The sequence below is a fragment of the Cupressus sempervirens genome, chromosome 9, assembly GCF_028749045.1.
Source record: "Cupressus sempervirens isolate cs-2001-9-10 chromosome 9, ASM2874904v1, whole genome shotgun sequence".
NCBI classification, from domain to species: Eukaryota; Viridiplantae; Streptophyta; class Pinopsida; order Cupressales; family Cupressaceae; genus Cupressus; species Cupressus sempervirens.
The window spans coordinates 678,770,222-678,793,301 of NC_143126.1; the positions used below are offsets into that span (position 1 = coordinate 678,770,222).

At 32.6% G+C, this 23,080-nt stretch overlaps 1 pseudogene; it reads right to left on the reverse strand.

Annotated features, from left to right (window-relative positions):
• Window positions 1-9,626: 9,626 nt before the first annotated feature.
• LOC149540549 (protein phosphatase 1 regulatory inhibitor subunit PPP1R7 homolog) lies at window positions 9,627-16,257 on the reverse strand (annotated as a pseudogene).
• Window positions 16,258-23,080: the final 6,823 nt, after the last annotated feature.

The following is a 23,080-nucleotide window of genomic DNA, read 5'->3' on the forward strand; positions in this document are numbered from 1 at the left end:
TTTCTTAGTTTAGAAGACAGTGTCTACTGAGCTCACTCAGGTGAGAAAGAAAAATTGGATGGAACCAATGTTAACTGAGCTCACTTGATTACCAAATGGATTCTTACAAAGATGAAATGTTAATAGAGTTTAGTTGGTTAACATAGGAAAATCATTCTAGGGTTAGTTTCTATCGAGCAGGGTCAACTAACAAAGGATTTTCCTTTTTTGGCATAACTGAGTTTAATGGATTTTTTTTTTGGTTCTAGCCAAATAAGGAGATGAATATTAATTATTCTAAGTTGTATTCAAGCCACCTTGACAATGTCTATGGTATAAGTATAAGGTCAAGTTGAGGATTGAATGTGTGAGAGAGTGTGGAAGATAGGAAGATGCTTAGAGGAAGTGAATTGGAAGGATAAATATAATATCGTTGAGGAGCTGCAAAGATACATTTGATTAGAAAGGATCAAGTATTCGAGCTAGAATTGAGATCTAAAATCAGCAATATAGTTCCATCAATAATTAGGTCATGTCATTTTTACTCTCTAACCATTGTAGTAGTGTACCAAATCTCTAAGCTGAGTTGACTTAACAACTATTTTCCCAATCCTCTAACAAGGTAGCATTTCTAGATTGAAGTGTCTAAAGATCTCTAACATGGCCACTCCTAACATGGTGATTAAATCCTCTAATAGGGTCACACCTAGCAATTTTTTTTTTAACCTTTAATAGGGTTGACTCTTAATAGGGCTCACCTCAAAAGAGTGAAAATCAGTAACTAGTTGCAATTGGTGGTTTCCCCAAATTAAGTTTCCACATCAAATCTTGGTTTCACTTGTGTTCATGATATTTATTTTTATGTGTATGCAACTAAGTTAATTAAGGTTAATCATAGTTAATATCTTAATATTTGCATGTTTAGTATTTTCCAAGTAACAGTTGATATTACAGTGCTTGCTGAGTTACAACATATTGTTTGTGTTAACCGAGTGCCTATGTGTTAACCGAGTAACAAGAGTTTCAGTAGAGTTTATGTTTTGTATTGAGATCTAAGGGATCTAGGATTTATTTTAATGGTAACTGATTCACCCATACCCTCTCACTTACTCCTCTTATATTTCCAACAATTGGTATCAAATCTTCTTGGTGCTTGCAGAGAAGGTTTCAATGACCTAAGAAAAAGATCAGGATGTCTTATAGGAGAGAGATGCCCAAGCTGAACAAGGATAACTTTGATTCATGACATAAAATTATAAAGATACATTTGGTGACCATCAGTGATTCAAGTCTAAAATATTTGAATGCTAAATACAAGGCTCCTATTGGAACAATGACTATGAAGGAGATAGCTAAAAAGAAGAATCATAATATCATGATGATTAACATTGCATCAACTCTTAACTATGTTGAATTTGATGAGGTCAAATAGAGTACTACTACTCATGAGATGTGGACAATGATAAAGGATATCTGTGGAGGTGATGATAGTATGAGAAGAGCCAAGGTAGAAAGATTGAGAGGTTGATTTGATCAAATGAAGATGAGAGAGGATGGAAATATTACAAAATACGTTGACAAAGTAAAAACTAGTGGCAGTGCAATCAAAGCCTTTGGAGGAACAATTGAAGATGTAACAGTGGTAAAAAAAAGCACTCAAAACCCTTCTTCCTATCTATGCAATCAGAATGTCTTCTATTCAAGAGATGAGATGTGATCCAAATAATAAGATAACCTTGGATGCTCTAGTGGGAATATTGACAACATTTGAGCTAGATAACTATGATAATTATGTTCTTAGTTGTAACAATCTTGAGTTAGCATTTGAAGCCAAGTCATCACTCAAGAAGAAAGATGTAAAGTCTAAAGGAAAACAATCTAAAAGTGAAGAAAAGGCTAGTTGTGGCAATCATGAAGCCATCGAAGCATTGCTTGCAAGGAGGTATCCCAAAGGAAAAAGAAAATACAAAGGTAAAATTCCTCTAATCTATTTTTCTTGTGAAGAAGTTGGTCACATTACATCAAGATGTCCAAATAGAGAAGTCAAATATGAAAAGAAGAACAACAAGTATAAAGGCAAGAAAGATTACAAGGAAAAAGGTAAGAAGTCTTGTTTCATAGCTAAAGACTCATATAAAATTTTTGATGATGAAACATGGTCTATATTGTTGTAAAAGATGAATCTAATAATGAAGCAGGTAAAATGACATTTATCTCTCATGTTAGCAAAAATGATACATGGATTATTAATAGCAATTTTTCTCATTATACAACTAGTGATGAGACAAAGTTTGAACATATGGAACACTGTGATGGTGGAAGTGTAAGGTTTGGAAATAGTTAACCATATTGTATAAAAGGAAAAGGTTGTATTTGTCTCACTAATGAATTCAAATGTGATAATTCTTATTGGGTTGAAGGATTGAAACATAATCTATTGATTGCAAAATAGTTGAATAACATTGGATTCAAGGTATAATTCATGAATGGGAAGGCCAAGCTACTAGATGGAAAAGGAAATCTAGCATGAAGTCGTGTATGTTGTGAGAGTGGGTCTCGAGCCAAAATAGAGTGGAGGCATGGACTACCCATGGTGTCTCATTGGTGGAAAATGTGGAGAGTTCTAGCCCCTTCCAATTTGGTTGTCTAATGCACCCCCAAAGATCCATCTTTGTGTTGCGTGACAGGGATGATGAAATCTTCTTATCTGTGCACAATCTACTGAATGGGCGAGGTTGTTGATTGGTGACAGGGTGGTGAGGTGTCATAAAGTTACTTCTATGAAATCGTATGGCTTGCTTGAAAAGGATGGTTCTCCTCTTATTCAAAGTTAATTCCCTATAAGATTTCAAATTTTGAAGATTTTGGAGGGCATAATGAGCCTGGAGAGTGGTGTTGATAGTGCGACATCAACTTCTAGGTCTTGTGATGGACAACATGCTGAAGGAACTTGGAACCTACTTCTTCTTTTGGAATTGGTCTTGGGCAAGCTCCTCTGTCTAGTGTAGACATCTCCCTTCTTCCCAAGCATGTTCCAAGTGCAGGAAGGAAGAAGGTTCAGAGTGAGGGTATGGCTATTTGGGCTACTGAAGCTTATCCTCTTAAAAGATGAAATGGTGAAATGGTTCAGGGGTTGAGTTTGCTCTCTATTCTTTTTTGTTATATCTAGTTGGTGGGGTCTTTTATTTTGAATTCCCATATTTTTGTGTCACTATGAATGTTGTATGAACTCAATAGGTTGTTGGTTGTGTTTCTTGAATAGGTAGTATGTAGGTCTTGGATCCATGATCCTTTATTTGAATGTAAACATTTTTTCTGATTTTAATAAAATAAACTTTTGTTACCCATAAAAAAATCAACATAAATTATTTTTAAGAGCATATAAATAAATTATAAATGTATTTTAAGAATAGATTAAAAAACCTTAAATCTTTCTTCAAATCAACTCATATTATAAACCTAAATCTTTACTTAAAGTTTTATTTTAAAGAAATAAAAATAGCTTATTAGATCTTTTTCAATGGCCGAAATAAAACTTGAATCTTCTTTCCAAATCAATTATTGTACAAAATGTAAATCCTTCCCATAAAAATATTTTTTTAATGTGAAAATCAAACCTAATAAAACTCCTACATTTTCAATATCTTATTGATTAAATTTAATTATATCAATTGTATTATGTCCATGAACTCCTTTAATTAGAGATTTTTTCTCCTCTAAACACAAATGCAAATTCATTCCCAATCACACCCTTTTGTCCTTTTGTCTTCTAACTCTAAGAGTTGGCATTAGATATTTTAACAATTTTTAAGTTTAAATAGATTACTAGAGTGAAGGTTTTGATAGTTTTTAAACTACATGGTGCCTAAAATCAGGAAAAAAATCTCACCTAACCTAGAATGATTGTGCATGAAAATCAAATTAGTGGAGGTCACAAAAAAATGTTATGGGCTATGAAAATCACCATTATACCTACCAATGTCAAACATGAGAACGTGAGATGTTTTGTCAATAAGACATACAAATTAATTGAAAAGTGATAGATGCACAAATTTGTTTCAATCATCTTGTGTTAATTCTAGTGGAATTTGAACCATAGATTCAATATTGAAATTGGACAACTTCATAATGGATACACCTTTGATGTAAAGATATGATTCCTTTTTTATCCTTGTCAGTGTATGCTTTCCATACTTCCATCTCTTGATAGATGAAAGGCTTCCAAGAAATAAGATTCATTGAGTTCCATAAATATGTCTAGTCAAATTGAAGATAATATATAGTACACATACCGACAATTCACACTACAATTGAATTTGTATTATTTTCACTTTAAAATAAAGAGATGAAAAAATATTAATTAAATAATATACTCTTAATGAAGAAGGTGGAAGCAAATTAAAACACACATCCCTTGATTTATTGAAATAATTGAAAAACAATTATAAGATTCATATGTCAATTGTTATCATTTTCACAAGATAGAGACTACAACAATATATTAGACATACTTTCAATAAATATAATATTCTACGTTGAGTGGAATTCAACTAAGATCATTTTCAATATAATTATGTCATATATATATATATATATATATATATATATATATATATATATATATATATATATATATATATATATATATATATATATATATATTCCAAGCTTTAAAAAATACACTTAATATATAAATAGAAACTTTCAATTTATAATCATGATGGAAAAATATTCGACATGAAGGATTGACCCTTAAATTAGGTTTGGTGAGAAAATTACATTAACCATTTAGTATGACAATGAATGAAAGATGATTTGTATGTAATAATGCGGATGTGAAGAGAATTTTGACAATGATTAATAGAAGGTAGAGAGATACTAATTAGGTTGTCTAGATTGATAGTTGTAATCACTTCTTAGATTAATCCATGTAAGAATTTTTGGATCAGCATTTTGGGTCACACTTTGTTAACTATCATCAAAAAGGATTTTGTCTCCTTCAACTATTCCATATCATTCTAATGATGTTTGATGAATTGAGACTTAAAACTTTGATGTATTGCTTCTTACACAATTTAATTTTTAAAAAAATTACAATCATTAGTATAGACTATAAAGATTTGATAAAGTTGATTGTAGTTGGATATTTCTAATGTAGGGGGACTCTCTATGTTAAAAGGAACCTACATATGATGATCTTATGGTTCTTGTAATGTTCGCATATTTAGAAAAGTCATGGGATTCTAGATCTTCTTGTATGATTGACTTGGGCATGTAAAATATTAATCTCGTAATGACTTCAGAGAAAACTTTCTTTACATTACAATTGCCATAATCAAATTGATTTGAAGATGAAAAATAGATTTTAAACATGACTAATGGAAATGAAATGGTAACCGTTAGGGCAATAATCATTGCCCTCTTTTCCCCTTGACCCTCAAATTATAGTATTAGAAAGAGCTCAAAACTTGAAAACATATGCACTAATAGCTAATAAGCTATGTACTAATAGCCGATCATTTTTTGTCTTTTATGGTTAGTAATTGGCCCATTTTGGCACTACTATTGAGATATTTTGTATAGACTAGTGGGCAATTTTCCCAAAATTACTAAAATTTTTGATTGAATAACTAGTGGTGAGGAAAATAGCGAGTATCATGTGAAACTTTGAAATGGATACTTTTTTACCATTCTATGTTCAACAATCTCTACAAAGAGATCTGTGAATACCTAGAAGTAGAAACCTTAGCTTTAAATAGTTGACATGTATACAAAAAAAATTGTCATATGCTGATCTGTAGTTTAGGATATGTAGGTGTATGAAGTTGAGGTATGAGGGTAATGGGTCTTTTCCCGTAGTTTTAAGAGAAAGTTCAAGAAATGTTTCTAGAACTTTACCAAACAACTTAAACCATGTGGGCTCTCATTTCTTTCAATTTTTATTGTTGATATTTGAATTTGTATGAATGTTATACATGGATCCTTAAATCTAGATGACTCAAATATCATTGACAAATATTAGCTCATATAAATACAAATACCTCATTTTAAGCTCTATATTTCACCAAACTAAGACAAATCAAACCTGATGTAATTGGTAAACACATGCTTCTCAATGTAAATATCTTCAACTTGATTAACTATCCATAATGAGAAAAGAGATAGTCCACAACAAGAATATATATAATTTGAAAAATACAATCTAAAATGGAAAGATTCTTCTTGGTCAAGATTTAATTTTACTCTATATCATATGTTTTCTCTTTTGATAACATCTCTATCATCCTCTAAATCAAATTGATTGAAGATGAAGAACGATTTTTTGACATTAGTTTTACAAACAACACTAAATGAAGTTTGGAAGTTATAGTAGCTTGTTGACAAAGTATTGTACTACTTATATCAAAGTAGATTTAGACAAGTTATGAAAGTCATTGACAAAGGCTAGGTTCAATGTCATTTTGGATGGTTAATGGGAATTGGGAAGGGGGGAGGAAGAGACTTAGGAATAGAGTGACAAAGGGTGTAAATGAAAAATAGAATCAAGAGAAGGGATAGAGAGTTGAGAGAATATATAATCTAGTGGGAAAGAGAGGAGTAGATAGGGAGAGATTGAAAGCATATAGATAGGGGTGAGGAAGAAAGGTAAGGGAGCATGGGAGAGATGGTGGGGGAGAACTAGTAAGGGGAGAGAAAGACGAGAAACAAGAGAGATAACTCTAGATTTTGTGGGAGATCCCAATTAGGCATAGTTGGAAAATTTATTTCAATCATCTAGTATGACAATAGATAAAAGATGAATCATATGTAGCAATGCAAATGTGAAGAGAATTTCATAATGATTGGTAGAAGGTTGAGAGATGCTGATTATAGTTTGTAGGTTGATTTTTAGATTAAATTATGTAAGAAATTTTTTATCAACATTTTAGATTCAAACTCGGCTATGAACTATGAGAAAGATTCTCTACTTCAGCTGTTATATTTCATTCTAATAATAGTTGACAGAATGTAAGGGAAAATATTGATACATTAATTCTTGTATAATCTAATCCAAAAATTGATTACAATCATCTTTTTAGAATTTAAAAATCTTGATAGAAATGGCTGTCTCTTTCTAACGCAGGGTGACCCACTATGTTTGAGGAACCTTCATATGATGATCTTGGGGCGCTTGTAACGCTGATGTATTCAGAAAGGACATGGGATTCTAGACCTTGTTGCGTGATTGACTTGGGCGCGTAAAATCTTAATCTTGTAATGACTTCATAGACTCCTATCCTTGCCATATGATCGCCTCAGTCAAATTGCTTTGAAGAGGACAAATGAGCCTTCAGCATAAGTAGTTTTAGAAGCACCTTCAAAGAATGTTCCAAATTATTTATTTCAATTGGCATTGTTGACGTTTGAAGTTGTATGAATTTTATTAGCGAATCCTTAAATCTAGATAAGTCTTGAATATCATTGACAAACGTCATTAGCTCCTATAAGTAGGATGCTTCCTTTAAGCCCTACATTTCACCAAAGTGACCAAACCAAGACAATAAACCTGATGTTATCTGTAAACATGCATGCTTCCCAATGGGAATTTCTTCAACTTCACTAAGAATTCATAATGTGAATAGAGACAGGCCGCAAGAGGAATAGATGTATATTCATAAATACAACCTACAATGTCAAGATTCTTCCTATTTTACCCTATATAGCATATTTTATCTCTTTTGATAACATCGCCGTCGTTTTCTAAATCGAATTGATTGAAGATGAAAATGACTTTTCAAACTTTAATTTTACAAAGAACTTCAAGAAAAGTTAGAATCGATAGCAACTTGTTGACGAAAGCCTGTACCACTTAAATCAAGGTGGTTTTAGACAAATCATGAAAGTCATCGACAAAGATAGGTTTAATGTCATTGTAAACTCCTCTTGTATTTATTATGTATGCTTTATTTTAAATAAAAATTTAAAAATATGTACTTTTTATCATTATAATGGGTGAGAAGAAAGGGATGTGGCTATCCTCCCTACTCAATGTATAGTTGATCAATTTTCAAAAAGTCGAAAACATCATTGATTTTTTCGAAAATGTCAGCATTTGATCTTCATGATTTGCATAGTTTGTAGTCGAAATAAACAAAAATTTTGGAAAAAAAAATACACTAATACATTTGGGAGTAATTTTTGACGTTAATTTTTGACGGCAAGCCAATTTGGCTTGTCAAATTCATTTTTAAAAAAATTTGATCCCGATAACATCAAAATTTTGACAACAGTTACGATTGGCATCGAAGCCAATCGAACTTTTGACGATGTCAGGATATAAACAAAAAAAAGTGAAAGTTCATTTCATATCACGTGGCAAAGTGTGGGCGGCAGGCGTCAGGTGTGACTAATTAAGAAATTTTCAATGCCATCAAGGTAATGTTAATGGATTCATTTGCATTATCTGCGTCCTCTTCTGTTTGGAACTTGCTTTCAAGGAAAGATCTCGTCCTCTTCTATTTGCTTGCTTAATTTCAATGTAAGCGTTAAAGGTATTTTTCATTTTCGTTGTAAGGGTTCAAGGTAATTTTTGTTTGCAACTTGCTTAATATTAGGACAAAGATTCAAGATAATTTTTACTTTGGCCATTGATTATGGCGATTCAAACATTGTTCGTACTACCCAATTTTGAATAGATTTCCTAATTAATTAGAACCCCTAGAAAAAAATTGGGAGACTTGTGGACATTAAGCTATTTCTCTTCCTTGATCTCCTACTGAGAGTGTTAGTGAGGAATCTTCCATGGAGGTGTTGATACCTTGGTAATGGATATGTATGCACAGCCGCTAGAAGAGCCTATTGGAAACATTTAGTTTGAGGTGTTGTCTATCAAGATTTTACAAGGATTCAATGTCTCACCAGTTTAGTTGACTTAGCTCATGACTCGATTAGATTCTATAAAGACCTAGCCATCTAAGATTTTTAAGCATTTATTGAACCAAAAAAGTGCCCTTGATGGTATAAAATGATAATAAAATGGGTCTATGCCTTCATGTTATTCATCTAAAATGCACTTGATATTGGGGTAGACTTGATATTGGTTTTGTAGGTGCACTTGGACTTGGATGTCTTACACCTTTTAATATTCATTTGTGACTTTCTTTTGCATCTTCATTATATTCAAAAGTTTTAATTGATTGAACCTATCAGACTACAAAGATTGGTTCTAATTTGGATGCTTCCTCTGCTATGCATTGAACCACAGGAGTACCACCATCCTCTTTATCCTTTGCATATCTATCATTGCTTCATTTCCAACATTGGCTTGGTCTGTCTCCATTCTTCTCTATATTTCAATTTGGTTATTGTGTTTCCATCTTCCATTAATGAGCCCTCTTCATGATAAATATTTGTATTGGGAATCACAGAGATGGATTTTTTTTTGGGATAATGATTTATTTCAAAATCTTCAAGGATGATTTCTGTTTAGGAATTTGTAATGGATGTATTTAAAGTTCTTTTGCTTGCATTAATAAAGTAAGGAAGAAAAGCATGTTGTTATGGGTTTTAATGTTGATGTGACCAATATTTGAAACAACTTTTAGCCCTAAAACTCATTAATTTCATCTAATTCCTCCATAAGATGCATTTCTGATCATTTTCTTTAATCAAGTTTGAAAGTCCTCTTGGCATTCTGCTATAGCATCTTTAGATTTACAGTTATGAGCTATAACTGCTGGGAGAAATCTAATCTTAATTTCTACCAAGATTGACTCCAAATTTTGTAGTCTTGCATTAGAATAAGATTTAGTGTAAGTCCCAATCCATTCTCCTTGTGACTTGAGATTTGGTGTATTTTCAAATGGAAGCAACAATGTGATCATTCAATGCTATAACTTTTCTTTATACTATTTTTAATCATTTCAAAATCTCTACAGAATTTAGTTCCAGCAATAAGTGCATCCATATCTATTGAGACAAATTTCTAGCTTATAAGTACTTCAGGAACAACTCCTTGTATAATATGTTAAGCAAGTCCTTCAACAATTGAAATTTTTCCAACACCAAGCTCACTAGTAATAATGAATTTATTTATGTTCTTTTTGAAAGAATCTTTCCAAAGCTCCATATTCTTTCTCAATACTCTGGATAGTATTTCTTAATGAATCCAATCATGCATTGAAGTTTTTCATTGAATCAAATAGAGATGGAAACCAGATTAATATGAGCATCATTCCTTGTTTATTAATGCAGCAACAAACTGATGCCATATATGAAGTCATAGAAAAAACTAAATTTCCCACAAGATTTGCTGCAAATATAAGCAGTCTCATATCAAAGAAATGTGATTTTGGGTCGGGGTTGAAAACACATGATTGGCATACCTTCGTCAAGGTAAGTCATGTTCTTCTCTATTTACAATAAATTTGTAGAACATTATGTACATTTGATTGTTCTATTTTATAATATATTGAAATATCATTTTATTATTACTATAGTACATTCTACCTCTATCTCTCCCACATAACTTCGACAACATGAGTGTTAAACACATTATATATGATCTTGGGAAATACATGAGGTTAGAAGTTTTATTTGTTAGATTTTTTGTATAGAAGTATTACTAGTCTCGCTAATATACTTTTGCGTGATGAATATCATCTAGGTGGTTGTCATCTAAAGAAATTGATAAAAAATACATAAAGAAATGGAAAAGAATAATTCCTCAGCTTTTGTGCAAGATGCAAAAGTGTCTACCTTCAACTTTTCTCAATGCACAAGAACACTGCCTCATACATCTAGTTGAGGAGATCAAATTGTGTGGACCTATACCAACTAGGTCAATGTGGATGGTTGAGAGGCACTTAAATTTTTGAAGGGTTTGGTTTGATAGACAACATGTCCTGAGGGTTCCATGATCGAGGGATTTATGGTCTACTAGACCATTGTTTACATTAGTAAATATCTTCTGAAGTTTGCATCAAAGATCCATGTAGATTGTATTTGGGATCCCAAATCCATTAACAGATATGAAGGGGAGTACTTGATGGGCCAAGGTAGATTGAGGAAAGTGAGAGGTAATTATAAGATGTTATTGTAGTTAATTAATTCGTATCCATCATCAATATAAGTTGTTTCTAACTGGTCTATTTATTTTATATAGTTATGCATGAGTGGATTCTCTTCATTTGTATACTACAAACAATCTTGATTAGATGATTCTATGGATTGAATGATCTCAAAAAATGGTCACTCATTAACATGGGAAAGTGTTGCTTTATTGGTTAAAGAAGCTCATCATGATGGAGATCCCAATATCACACCTGTTGGTTCCTGATTTAATAGATTTAAAGTTAATCAAGAAACCAAACCAATACACATAAGGCTAGAAAATTCATAGGATGGATGCACTCGACTACAATCTGAGGCCAACTATAAGGCATAACTCCTTCACTTCATGCTCTGCAAAACCTAGGTTGGTTAACCTTGAGATTCTAATATATTATACCAGTGCAAATAAACATATAATCTGAATCTATTTACAATAGATGAAACCCTTATATCTTCTAATACTTATGTAATAACATAGGAATGAAATGGGTACAAATCATAACCTATGAACCCATAAGCCAAGTGAGAATTAATTCCTTTTAGCCCACTACAAAACATGAAGAAATGAATTGATTTGATTAAAAAGATTTGTCCAAATGACCTTCATATCAGCTTACATCTGATTTAGTGATCAGTGCCTTATCCATTGCAATATAGAGTCACTACCAGCAGGATGACCTAACTTGATTTCCTTACAATTAAGTTTATCAACTAAAATCCCCAAACTCCATTCTTACTAGCATCCCCTCCATACACCCAGAAACCCTATCAAATCATTGAAGCATTTACTTAACTCCTTGAATTAAAAGCAATAATAGATCTGACACACAACTCATCCAAGTTGTCTTAAATTTAATGAACCTTATTCATTCAATCACAAAGTTAATAGCATATGAAGAATTAGGAGATAGAATAAGAGATATAGATAATTCATTATAAATCCCCTTTTGTATTTATCCTTGGAAAGACTAAATACATTAACTGGTAACACTAAATGAAACTGAGGATATATTATTTGATCTATCATCAATCTTAATTATCTCAAAGAAACAATACATGAAATGAAATGAAACTTTCACAAGAATAGATGTGTGGCCTTTACAGATAGAGCTCTACTCAATAGACAGGACGTAAAACCAACAACAACCTGGTCTCATAGTAAAAAATTGGAACCCCTACTAGTTTCATAGAGAAAACTACCAACCGTTACAATGGATGAGAAAGAGAAATATATAGAGGAAGAATGGAATCTTGGATCTGATCTGGAAGTGACATGTGTCCACTTGAATCTCCATTCTTTATTGTTGTAAAACATCTCTCCTCTTTCTACCCCTGAAATTTGATTTAGTTTTCATCATTATTTTGTAACCAACTTGGAAATATCTCTTATGAATGATGAAAACCCTTGTGTCACTCAAATATCTGAAATGCATCATGGAATGCTAATAAAATTTAGATTTAACTAACTTGAAACTGACCCAACTTGCCCATAATTGCATTTTTACTGTCTTTTACATAAATTCAACTCATTACCCTTCTAGAAAACACATTTGAACCTCAATACTTGAATGTGGTTGCAATCTAAGAATCTAAGACAAAAATTCATATATCCTGAGCAGATGGCTTCTTGTGCAAAAAATGAACTCCAAAAATGGAAAGTTCATCTTCTCCCAGTTTCGGCAATATATAATATCACTATATTTTCCCATCAGAAGACACACTAAAGCCCATTGTGCAAAAATGGAGTGCAAGAGATAAAGATATTCCTCTTATATATATCTCAGTCATCCATCTATCTTGTGAACAAATAGAGAAGACTTCTGATATAACCAACAATATGACAAAATTTGATGAGAAAATGGTTGCTATTCAAAAGAGAATAATGATTTTCCTTTCTAAATATATATGAGAGAAATTTGATCTTTTTCCTAGTGCACTTAAAAAAAATTGATAAAATAAAAGATAAGGAAGAGTGGAGGAAAGAATTTGGTAATTTACTATGCCACAGAATGAATGATGTCATTAATGAAAAGGGGCATGTGTTGTGGGTAATGACCAATGAAGAATTTGTCAAAGCACAGTTGTTCTACAATGTCATTAGAAAAGAATTTGTTGAAATAGACAAAATAGGAGGCTTTGTGATCAAAAAGCAAAATGAAATCTTAAATTTTGATTAGCCTAATGATATGATTTTCAACAAATGGAGGGAAGACTTTGTATCTTCAAAACATATAGAAACAGAAGAAGAGGGTGTGGGCTAGGAAGAGAGTCACACAAGTGACATCTTAGTAGATGAAGACAAAACAAAACAATCACCCTCAGTGACAAGAACATCAGTTCCAACTGATGACATAGAAATTGAAGAGTTACATATAACAATTATGTTATTAGTAAGTGATGATGTAAATGGAGAGCCACAAATTGAAGTAAAAATGCAACAATCAAAGCCAGATACACCACTAACAAACCTAATGGCTACATATTCTGAAGAGTCAAAATAACAAAAGGTGTAATAGAAAGTGGTCCCACCAAAATAATATTATGATGCAAAACATCTCTCTTCTTTCTACCCCTGAAATTTGGTTTAGTTTTCATCATTATTTTGTAACCAACTTGGAAATATTGCTTATGAATGATGAAAACCCTTGTGTCACACAAATATCTAAAATGCATCATGGAATGCTGATAAAATCTAGATTTAATTGACTTGAAGGTGACCCAACTCGCCCATAACTATATTTTTACTATCTTTTACATACATTCAGCTCATTACCCTGCTAGAAAACACATTTGAACCTCAGTACCTAAATGTAGTTGCAATTTGAGAATCTAGGACAAAACTTCAAATATCTTGAGCAGATGGCTTCCTATTCGAAAATGAACTCCAAAAATAGAAATTTTGTCTTCTCCCAATTCTAGCAATATATAATATTGCTATATTTTTCCATTAGAAACATGTTAAAAGTCATTTTGAAAAAAATGCCCCTAGCAGCAGTCTCTGGTCTACACTTCTTTTTAAATTTTTATCCAAAATTTTTTAAAATCCTAAAGTTTAAACTTTATGTTATATCCATTTTGAATTAAAAACTGTACATGGGAATCTATTTGAAAATTATTTTTAATAATTTTGATTTTTTGTCTTACCCATGCATTTTGGGTCAAACCAATTTGACTTCCCTTTTTCCACATGGCAACATGTCATTGGTCAGTGTTTGCCATGTCACCATCCACCCAGGCACCAAATAGCACCCTCCAACTGGCTTTTGAAACCATTGTCATGTGTCAATTTATGATTGGCTATCAAAATTTCCCTATCATCACTATGTCACCATCTGTTGACTGGACCACCACATCATCACTGATCAAGGCCCACTGCTATGTGTCAGCTAGGTGCTTTCCTACATTACATCCAGTAGCTTACTAACTGTGCATGTGGGGATGCACCTTCATGATACATGTCCCCCATGCGATGTCAGCACCTCAAAACTTGCACTAGGATAGAAGTCCTCTACCACTTGTCACTACATGATTCATCCTCAGGATGCCACATTAGCACCTCATTATCCTTTGATCATACTTGCCACATCAGCATTTGACTAGGGCCTACTGCCACGTGGCATCTAAGTGCTTCCCCACATTTCTTAATTTTTCCACATCTCCACAATGTGAAGAAGTGCCAACCATTAGATCTTGCCACGTGGCAAGATTCGAAGCAACCATCTTGGGCCCATCACATGACTACTTTCTTGTAATTTGTGCCATGTGTCAATTTTGGATTTATTCTCAGGTCCACATCACCTGATGATGTCAGCACTATTGTTCAAAATTTTGTTTCAAGGTCCTCCAGTCGATCACAAGGTGGGGCCCTACATGCAAACTTTTAATTGCCTTCTAAAAGGTCATGTCTTCAAGACATTTCTTTATGAGTCTGCTTGTATACTTAATAAAGAAAAAGCCTTTTGTGCAAGCAATGTGGGATTAAATCCCTATGGTCAAAATTCAAAAACCACTCCTCTCCTCTAATGACTCTTTACTTTGTGGGTGTTGTAGTTGTAACTGTGCACATGAATGTCCATTTGTAAGCACACGAAGAATTGGTGACATTTTTCCTCCAAGCTAGCCTCGATTTATTTGCATCGGCTTTAGCTGATTATAACTCAACTCTCCCTAATTGCAAACTGAGGATGAAAATTCAAATTCATTGCCCCCTCGCCAATTAGAAAAATGAGAAGTCGAGGATATCATAGATAGAGCTAGATAGAAAAGTTATAGAAAAACCCCAGGAAGGTGAAGACTACACAACCCACATCATTTTTGGTTCAAAGTCACCCTGCTTCTCGAATGATGTCTTTGGCAATTTTTGCCATTAAATATCTTGTTTAAATTTTTTATCTAAACCAATCAAGATAAGTCTGACACTTATGGATCTCCTCCATTTGAAACAAGTTGAAGTGCAACCATTCAAACAAAATGTGATAAAAAGCAAAAAGATTATTTATGCCCTCTTCCATAACATTTATGGCATCTCCATGCATTGTTTATGACTTGTGTCTAGTAGATATGGATGGAAAGTTGCTTTAAGATTGAGGAAATATGCCTTCTTCTCCAAACCTCCTTCGGCCACACATTCAATATGTTTGAGCCCAGTTCAAGTATTCGTAGTTGATCTAAGTCATCAAGTTCTTCAATCTTGGGTAACTCATTTTTAGAAAGATACAATTCCTTAAGTAGTGGGGAAACCTTTGATATTCCCTTGAGTGAAGAAATCTCATTGAATGATACATCAAAGATAACAAGATCCTCAAAATTACTAATATCAGATATCATTGTGAGTTTGTTGTCCCTAAGCACCAATTCTTGAAGGGCAGAGATAGCAGGCCATTGAGATAGAGGTTGAAGTGCATCATCGGTAAATAGGTTTTGCCTTAGACTAAGTTCTTTTAGGCGAGTAAGGTCAATTTTTTTTTCATCTAAGAACTTGAGTCTATTTGCATTGAAATCTATCTCTATCAACTGCACCAGAAGTTTAACTTCCTCTAAGTCGTGGAGCTGACAGCTTGTGAGATCAAGTATCGTCTCTTCTTCTCTATTTCCTTCATCATCTATCTCTCCATGGGTCAATGCATTAGACTAAGAAAGGAAGATTTCACATTCTAGCTTCAGCTCCCCCACATCCAATTGCCTCATTAGCTGCTTTCTTCAAGTTCTTATCATTATTGCCAATTGGATCTCGTTGATCTCTTACATTATTCACTAATGGATTTGGGGCTGACTGACTTGTAAATTTATCTTTGCCAATATTTTGGACACATTCAACATCCCAATGTTGCATCCCTTGCCTCTTATATAATGCTACGACAAGGATGTGTGCCATCTTTATTTGATTAGAAATCACTTTCACTCGAGGCACTCCATACATCATTCAAATGGGAATAACTTTGAAGCAAACCTTTTGAAATTTCTTTGGAGTTAATTTGGAAAATGCCAATAAAGTACATTTTTCACTGATAGCTTGATTCATTATAAAACTTTTTGTTTCATTCATTTAAGATAATTCAACTCCTAATATCTTATCAATCTGATGGAATTAGTCGAGCCCCAAAGTAGGTCCGACTAAAAATAAAATTCATTTTTGAACAACTGAACTACCAAATTGATCCATTAATCATATAACATTGACTGAGATCAAATTCAAGCACTGAACCATCCATTAAGACTCATTTTACCATTAATATGCAAACTATCAACTTTGTGCCAAGAGGTCCTTTAACTGGCCTTAAAAACTAACCAAATCATCTAACCGAACTCTGAAATCAAACCTACTGATTCTTTTTTTTGCATTCTTGCACCCTACAAATCACATCTCATGATGAATTCTTAGTCAAAAGATATTGACTATTGAAGTTTCCCTCTCAAAACTGCCTACAAGTAAACATGTTAGAAAACCATAAAATCACATTCTATTTTGGCTTTGAAAACTGGGTAAACAAACACTTGGAGGCACAAAAATTGGGGTGTTGGTTCATTGTCATGAGGAAAATTTAAATCTACAATTAGGGATCATGATGAATAATGGGAAAAATTTGGAGAATGGCCAAAGTGGGCTACTTAGATTTGTAGACTAGAAATAATGGTCGAAAAGTATTTTTTTGCAAACGGAATGAACCTGGGAAAGTGTGTAGAAGGATTCGTCAAGATTTGAAAAATGACACACTTAAACATTTTTTTGAGTAGAACACAATGGTACAATCTATTGCACCTCACCTATCATGGATCCAGAGATATGAGATCACGAATAGGGGTACCAAAAACTATGCACTTCTTGACACCAATAAAACATCAAATTGCATTTGGAGTCACGTTTGAAAACTGATCAAACAATTTTTTCATAAGCTCAAAATTGAAACATAGAAATTATTTGACCTCTAAAATGCATTTCAAAAGTAATTTTCTCATTTTGGTCAATTGGGTCGTTATAACAAGTCAAATAGGACCTCCTAGAATTATGAACAATTTGCATCAGTATGACAATATTAAACAACTGACTTTGAGGGATTCAAAACCTAGTCAAAACATATCAAAATTACTCAAAATTTGATATATATGTTACTTGATATGGATACTAAACACTCCCAAAGAATTGATTCATGAAACATTACTGGGTGTGAGATATTCAATTACAAACAAGGCCTCTTGTCATTGTTTGACACTTAGGCAAAAATGTAGATTTGGGCATTACTCAAAACAGAACTTCATAGAATGACTTAGAATTGTAGTTTATCTCCATGGGATAAGTGGATATACTGAATGCAAGGTGTTAGAAATATTAAACACCTCTTAGGTCTCAAATGGACAACCGAGTACACATGCATTAAAAGGTGCTTATAGGGTTTTTTTTTTAATGGTACTCAAAATTGGGGCTTCAATTTTGAGTCCCAACAACACCAATGGTAATTGACCTAGAAAATGATTTAAGAAGTGGAAAGGTACATATAAGTTAATCTATCATAACCCATTTGATTAATATCAACTCAAGGATGAATGCATAATTTTGACATGTTTGAAAAATAACAGGTCAAGCACCATAGAGCTATGTACTACAATGGTCGTAAATTTCACATAAAAAAGTTGGATAAGACTAAGAGAACTTGTGATTCTAGGGTAACTGCAATGTTTGAGGTCACCAATATTTTTTCTAGAAATGACATGCATCGTCAATAATCTAAAAAAAAGTACTATGGCACTTTGGATGATATAATTAAGTGCTACTTTAATTCCTTCAAACAAGTTCTATTCAGTGTCAAATGGTACAGGCTATGACTAAATCAAAATAATCCTGATAGAATTGTTATTGAACATGATAATGGATTTACAATGATTAATACAAGGTCATTTGAGCTAGATGGAAATGAATCCTATGTTCTTCCAAGCCAATGTGAGCAAGTGTTTTACTTTGGCATTCCACATAAACCAAGTTGGTCATTTGTCATTAGACATGATCCTAGAGGAAGATTGGTAAAGTATAATGTGATTGAAGAAGAAGATGAAGGAGGAGATGATGATGATGATGGAAAAGATGAAGGAGGAGATGATGATGTTGATGATGACAAAGATGAAGAATGAAATGATGATGATGATGATGATGGAAAATATGTTCATGATGGTGGTGGTGGTGGTGGTGGTGGTGATGAAGATGATGATGGTGATGATGGTGATGGTGATGATGATGATGATGAAAATGATGATGGTCATAGTAATGATCATGATGTTGACGATGGTCATTCTAATGATTTGGGTGATGATGGTGATAATGATGATGATCATGATGATGAGATGGAAGAAGAAGATGATCACTGACATGATCAATGGAAACGTATAAGGTGTTGATTACTGATAATATTTTTTTTGTAGAGGTAACCAATTGAAAAATATACAAAGTTATGTTTTTTGTGATGTATGCATATTGTTCATGTTATGTTCTTATGCATAATTTGTAGCATAAGTATCATGCAATTTGTAACTAACTTTAGAAAAATGATTTACATATGCAGGAAACTATACGCCTTTAACAAGGATCATACAAAGTGAGATGGATTGGGAGATATAAGTTTGTTACATGCTTGCTTTCTCTTTACTTTCGATATTAACTCTAGGTAAACTTTATTAATAGTAGCCTCATTTTATATCCTTATTTTTCATTCCTTCAACTATATCTCTCATTTGATAGGCTACAAGTAACACCAAATACATATCTGTCAGATTTGTCTTCCTCAAGTGAGGGAAATGTAAGAATAGAAGAGGACAGTGGCACATGTAGTAGGTCTATGAAAGAGAGACAAACTAGAGGGAAAAAGATTAGAAGAAAATTCAATAAATTCATGCAATTTTTACTTGCTCAAGGGGGTCATGTTCTTATGATGATGAGACAAAGGGGGACATCAAAGTTCCCTTGAGCTACACACACCTTGAGAAAGAATGGGTACCCAAGGAATTACCTCCAATTAACACTATTTTTTGTACTAATGAGAGGATATATTGCATAGCTCCATCATCATTACATGGTTTGGGCCTATTTCCATGGATGGCATAATGGTCAGTTATAACAAGGTTGTTGAATTGATGGGGTATGTAGGACCTTGTTACAATTACAAAAACTAGATGCAAATAGTTCAATATAAAAAAGTATGTGTAGGTATGCACTGTTAGCAAATTATCTACAATGGAAAGAAAATGATCAAAGTAAAGGATGTGTTGTGTACAATAATGGAAGGCCAAAAGCAACAAGGAACATTACAGGTTTTATAAATAGTACACATCTTGGGTCAACTAATAAGTGACCCAATTGCATTTTCAAGGCCCGTCAGAGAAATCATGTTTTTGTATGTGCGATAAAATCAATAAGTTGAGGTGAAGAGTTGCTAATAGACTACAATTTGAATTACATAAATACAAAGAAAGTTACTATCATGCGACTTGTAAGTACTATATATGTAAAATTTAAACTAATCAGTTCCAATTAGAACTCTAATATATAATATACCATTGTATAATAAGTTTTTTTTGCTAAGTGGCCTATTCCTTTGATTATGCTAATGTTTTTATATATATTCTTTGTCACAAGGTGACATGGTTGAGCCATCAAATGATAGAGGCAGGGATGTTGCTCCCACCCCTTCTCTAGCATAGGTAAACCTTCTATATAAAATTTAATGAAATTTTAATTTTATAAAAAGTCATATTATTATGTTACTTTTGTGAAGGTTTTGGACTTTTTTGATTGTTTTACTAATATTTTTTTGTCACAATTTGATTCATAGGGAAATGGAAAGGGAAAGGAACAAATTAAACAACCTCAATTATTTATTGATATGGTAGCCACTGTACTATGTGATGATGACATCGCATATAGAAGTGACCCTATTACACCCTGAAGAATGTCAATCTATAAATTCTTGGGCTTGTCATGGATCCAAATCTAACAGAAGAAAAATAGGCCACAAGAAATGAATTGTGTCCTAGAGCATGTTGTCTGGAAGTAAGCAACAATGAGTCTTTTGCTAGGACAATAGTTCAATAAAGCTTTATGTTTTATACTAATCTATAGATTATGAACCACAATATGTATGTTTTGTTATAGGATTTTTTGAGACCACACCGAGTTCTTCCACTTGACAATGGTACCAGTGTACATCCTACATGTATGTGATTTTAATTCTCAATCATCAGAAGGGACATTATTTGTTTCATGCTTATTATTGACATTTTTATATTATTATTGTCATGTTCACTCTTCTCCTTTACTTAACCACTTGTATTCATTCTTCAATACTTAAGATAATTGTTGTATGTTAAAAACTCATATATCTTTTCTAATTATAATTGTTGAACCTTTATGATGATATAGTCTTAAATGTATATCATCTTGATCAATTCCATGTACATGAGCTTGTGATGATATGATTCTGATATTTGTGTTGTACATAACAGTCGATCATTGGTCATATGGTTTATCGTTGAAAGTTTCTTTTATACTATTTTCTAGCTTTGAAGTGACTCAGCATATGACTTATAAAGTTTCTCTTTCTCTTATTTAATGCATAGTACCCAATGTTTTCTTCTCTTCATTGCTTCTTCTCTACATGTCTTGGTTAATGAATAATGAGACTCTTTAAATATAATCTCATTGTATATATCCATATTACTCCTAATTTATATTTTCTTTGGTGTTGACAGTTTGATCTGCCAAATTGTTATTAATGTCGGTTGTTCCATCTTCGTTTGCCCTATCTTATGTGTCTCTCCTTCATTTTCTATCTCCAATAGTAGTGTATTGTATTTGTTGACAAATGGATATTATTTTTATATCTACAACTATAGATGATGTTTCTTCTTGGTTAGTGTGAGGAACATATCACTCCATACCAAAATTTTCAATGGACTCTTCAGTGAATCATTTTTTCCTTCAAGTTCAATTATGATTGTTGTATTCATACTTATTTACAATGCTCAAATGCCAAGTAATGTATATGTTGGTCCTAATATAAATTTTCCTAATAAGCATACTTTTGACATCAATGACAACTTCTAATAATCACCCAAATTATTTTGACACCAATGACAATATTTCCATCAGCTTCCTTAACATATTGTGATTATTTTCATTTGCATTTATTAATTTTCATATCAAAAATAGGATATTTTTGGTTCAAGTTTCTTTAATTGCTTTATTTTCATTCAATTAGCATAGTAGAAAGGGAAGTTGAATTAATTGTCCCTATTTCCTAACACAACTAAATAGAGGACATTACAAGAAGGGCTTTCCAACTCCCCTCATCTCTTATTATTTTTTAAGTCTGTTAAAAAAGAGTACAAATTCTTTAAAAGAAAAGAGAATGTATTTCATCATGGTGAATATTGTAGTAAATATAATAAATAAGTATTTTGGTAGCAAACTTGGTTACGCTTTTAGTTCCTATTTTACCAGGTTTGGTTGTGTACGAGTCCTTTTCTAATGATGGGTGATTTGGTTGATTGTTTGGCCTTCTTTTGGAAGTGTCGATCTTATAAATAGAAATTTGAAAACAAGGTTAGGAGCATATTTAATACTATTTATACAATTAAATAATTGTTCTCTTTATTTTCTATATGACGTTCATTGGTCATATGGTTTAAGTGAAATATGAGCTTGTCATATGGTGTTGTACATATGCAATTATCTTTCAAATATTGTTTATTGTGATATGAGGATCTATTGCTCCTTATATATTTCTATAGGACTAGTTCCACTTATAGTGGTATAATGCTTACCCTCGACTTGATAATATTTATTTGGAATGACTCATAGGTGGAGAGTTTTTCCTAATCAAAATTCCATTGTTATTTATTTATTATTATTAAATTATACTAGAGGAAAATAGGGGACATCAAAAATACTGTGTGTGTGTGTGTGTGTGTGTGTGTGTGTGTGTGTGTGTGTGTGATTATTTTTTCGATGTTGATGATTTCCATACACCCACTTCCATGAGGCTGGTCAACACTTCAAGATTGTTGACTATAGGATCGACAACAAGGAGCATGCAAACATCCACACTTGCTGCAATTAGAGATGGTAAATCCTTATTTTGATACATTTTTTTATGTGTTAAATATGATAATATTTGTACTTTCTTGTTCATTTGAGTATATTATGACATTGATTAACTTTATTATGTGACAAGTACACTTTGTCATGCTAATGATAGAACTACTGATAATTCACTAGCCTTACCTGGAGTAGCTTGTGTTACTTGTACTAGATCATTGGAGGCATCATTGTTTTGATTAAGTAAAAGTAGGTTTTAAAGGAACTGAAACCTATACAACATTAGAGTTCTGGAAACAAGCAAGAGAAAAGAACTATAGAGAAAAGAAACCAATACAAAGCATGAAACAAACCTCAAACAACAAAAAGAGGTCACAAAGGACAGTGCTAGAAAAAATAGAAAAAGTCCAGCAAAGGAATAGCAACCGA